Raw genomic sequence first — 4117 nt, forward strand, 5'->3', positions numbered from 1 at the left:
TTTTCCATTTTTTTCTGTTTCGAATTAATCTCTCTAATCCCCTTTCCCTCTGTCTATCTATAATCTGTCATCCCCTACAAACACACACACACACACAACACAAAACACACCCCCCCACACAAAACAAAAAACATTATATAATTTTTTATATAAAATTAATTATATAAAAAAATATAAAAAATGTCTATCTACCCGGGTTCTTCCTATTTATCTTTTTTATTTTTTCCCCTTCCCTCTACATCCCTTTCCCCTCTTTCCCCCCTTGTTCTTCTTTCTCCAAACTCTTCCGTGTCTTCCTCCCGCCACCCCCCCCTCTCTCTCTCTCCCCCCTTTCCCTTTTCCCCCCCTCCCCCCTCCCCCTCTCTCTCTCTCTCTCCTCTCTTCTCTCTTCTCTCTCTCTTCTCTCCTCCCCCTCCCCCGTCCCTCCCTCTCTTTATTCCCCCCCCAACCCTTCGAAAAAATTTACAACCTTTTACACCCTTTGAAAAAAGACCACTGAGCATTTTACACTGCCGCCCGTTTGGTTTTTGTGCTTACTTCGAAAGTTTTTTTTTAAGTTTGAAAGGGTCTCTAGTATTTTTTTTTTTTGGATTTTTTTTTTTTTTTTTTTTGGGGGGGGGTGGGTTTTAAAAAGAGGGATGATTTTTTTCTTTTTCTTTAGTAGGGAATCTTGTTGTTTTTTCGCAATGTAGTCATCATTTTTTTGCTTTGGTTCCCCCTTTTTTTTTGGGGTTTTCTCGATTTTTATCTGCTTCTCTCTTCTCTTCCCCTTTCTCTCCCTTCTTTTTCTATCCTTTACCTTTTTCTCTTATTTTCCCCCTCCATTTTTTTTTATTATCACCCCCCCTCCTTTTTACTTTTTCACCCTTTTTTCCCTCCTGTCACCCCCCCCCTTTTGGGCTCTCGCCTCCCCCCCTTCTTTCCCCATTTTTTACTTGCCCCTTTCCCCCTTCCCCTTCTTCCCCCCTTTTCCTTCTCCCCTTTCTGCCTTTTCCTTTTTTTTCTTGCTCTATTTTCCCCCTTTTTTCCCTCTTGAATCCAATTTTCTCCTCCTTTTCTTTTCTCTCTCTTTTCCCCTCCCTTCATTTTTCCCCCTTTGCTTTCTCTCCCCCCTCCCCCCTCTTCCTTTTTCCCCCCCTTTTTTTATCCCCATCCCCCTCCCTTTTTTTTCCCCCCAAATCCCCTCTCCTTTTCTCTTTTTTCACTCTTTTCCCCTTTCCCTTCACTCCCCTCTCTTTTTTCTCCCCCCCCTCTCCCCCCCCATTCCCCTCTCTTCCTCTCATTTAAACCCTTTTCCCTTCCTCCCTCTCCACTCCCCGCCCTTCTCCCCCTTCTCCCCCCTCCCCCCCTTTTCCCTTTTTTTTAACATTTACCCTTTAGGCTGAAAGACAGGAAAAAGTTTTTGTGTGGTTGTTGCTCTTTTTTCTTACTGAGTGTTGCAAAAAAAGTGAAAAAAAGGGGTTGCAATTTTTGCAAGGTTACAATTTTTGCAATTGCATATAGGGGTTCTTGTATACCCGGTTTTTTTGCACTATTTTATGGGGGAGGGAAAGTACATTTGTCTTTGCTTGGGTGTGCCCTGGGGGGGGTAAAAAAGACCCAAGCGAAAGGACACACAAAACCACAGGCCGCACCCCAAAAACCAAAAAAAAACACCCCACCCCAACCACAAAAAACCACGCGCACACAAACCCCAAAAACACCAAAAAACACCACACACAAAACACACCCGCAAACACACAAAACAACACACAAAAATAAAAAACTCACACAAAAAACACAAACCCCCACACCCCTACAAACAAAACCACGCACCGGCAAAAGGGAAAAACCAAAGCTCAAAAAGGGAAAATAAATAGAAAAAAAACGAAAAAATAGAATCGACAAGAGAAAAGAGATTTAAAATAAATTCAAATAGCCTTCTCAGTTTAACAAAGCCAGGGGCGCTTTCACTACGAATTTCGATGTCGACCGGGCCCGCCCGTTCTCGGAAAATTTTAAATTTAAAACTCTCTTTTCTCTTTTCCTTCCCGCCCCCTCTTTCTATCTCCCCTTTTTTGTCGTTTCGGGCTTCAAATCTCGTTTTTTTTTTCACTCATATTATCTCTCTCTCTCTCTCTTCTCGATTTCATTTACTTTAGTTCTCTTCTAAAATTCTCTCTCTCCTCCCTTTTTTTCCCTTTTCCCCCCCCCCCCGTCCCCCCTTCCCCCCTCCGTTTTTTTTCTCTCCTCCTCTTCTTCTTACTCTCTCCTTCTCCTATTCCCCTTCTTCTCTCGCTCTCTCTCCTCTTTCTCTCTCCTCCTCCTCCTCCTCCCCTTCTCTCCTCTCCCCCTCCTCCTTTCCCCTTCTTCCCCATCGATGTTTTAACGCATGAAATTCCCAGGGAAATCGCTAAAAAAACAAAAAAAGCTTCATGGTCAAATATGCTCCGTTCGTCTCCTGGGACGTTTGATTCTGGGGTTTTAAAACGGGAAACTTTTAAAGCTGGGTGTTGTAACTGAGAAGCTGATAAAATTAATGATCGTAAAAAACATTGTGATGTTAAAGCTAGTGTATTAATGGTAATGTTTTTGTTGTTATTTTTATTATTATTATTATTATTTTTTTATTATTAATTTTTATTATTATTACTATTATTTATTATTTTTATTTTTTTTTCTTTCTGCCCAATTTAAAAACAAAAAAACCCCCCTCCGTACCCGCGACCTAGGGGGGATTGAAGTTTGAGGCCCAAAGGAAAAACCAACAGAAATATGCAAACACCCCTTCGCAGGCCTCCCCGAGTGTCTAGCGAAAAGGGATTTCATTACCTCATTATTTCTCTTCCCTTATCCCTTTTAAATTTTTTTCTTTTTTTGTTAGTCAAATGGGCGAACCCCGGGCCGGGGGGGGAACTATCTCGTTCCCAGTAACCCCGGCGGATTTTGAAAATGGAAGATTAGACTTAGTTTTGCCCTACGGGATGCCCCCCCTTGTTGGGTCCGGGGTGACAGGCGACGCTTCCACTCTCATTTTAAAAGCAGGATCTTTTTGCCACTGCCAACAAGCATACCGCGCCCCAAAAAAACCTTGGATTTCCCCGGGGCCCCGGGGCAAGGTGGGTTTAAAAAAACCACTTGACGCCCTGTGGGCATTTTTGTACCTACTTTTTTAAAACCCGTTTCCCGGGGGCTAGGTTTGGAAATTTTTTTACATTTAAAAATTTTTTTTGGGTTTTAAAAAAATCCCGCGTGCGCTCCCAACCCCGTTTCGCGGGAATGCGGGTGTGCATGGATGCACCCCGACTCGGGATTCAGCGATTTGTGGGGTGCACTCGATTATTTACTAATTTTAGGTAAATCAAAAACCCATTATTATAAAAATTTTATTTTTATCAATTTATTTTTTGTTACAATGATAATTTTGATAATGAATTTTTAAAAACAATATGATAATAATAAAAATATTCTAGCTATAACAATAAAAATTTTATATTACGAATGATGGGTAACAAAAAACAAAGTAAACCCAAAAATGCCCGTACCCCTTTTCCACGGAAATTTCCCGAAGAGAAACCCGGGAAAAAAAATACAGTACGCTACAGGGGATCCCATTTCCCGGGCAGAGTTAATTCCCGGAGGAATGAAAAAAAGAAATTTAAAAATTTGTCACAAACCCTACTTCTATTAACTTAATTATAAAAAAATAAGCTTTTTTAAAATTACATAAACATGAAAATAATTAAACGAACATCATACATACCTAAACTAATATCCATATTGACGTATTTACGAAAAAAAGCAAACTATTGTCAATTCAAGGACCTCTTTTAGTGTGGCTCTGAGGCGATAACTGACGAATTCTCTTCACGTTCTTCCATATAACATCAGTCTTCTTACCGAAGGACCTTAGTTACTGCTCCAAAGATCCTAATATCCTTAAGGTCAATGACGTCACTTTCGAAACGTAGCGAGTTGACCTTATTCCCCAGGTATGAAACGAGTCGGTTATCTCAGGACATCTGATATAGGGTCAGTGCGGTTTGATGACTCTGGGTTATAACGAAATGGTAAGATTAGAAGAAGTGTATAATATATATGTATATATACATATATATGTGTGTGTGTTTACATCTAT

The sequence above is a fragment of the Penaeus monodon genome, chromosome 13, assembly GCF_015228065.2.
Source record: "Penaeus monodon isolate SGIC_2016 chromosome 13, NSTDA_Pmon_1, whole genome shotgun sequence".
Classification (NCBI taxonomy): domain Eukaryota; kingdom Metazoa; phylum Arthropoda; class Malacostraca; order Decapoda; family Penaeidae; genus Penaeus; species Penaeus monodon.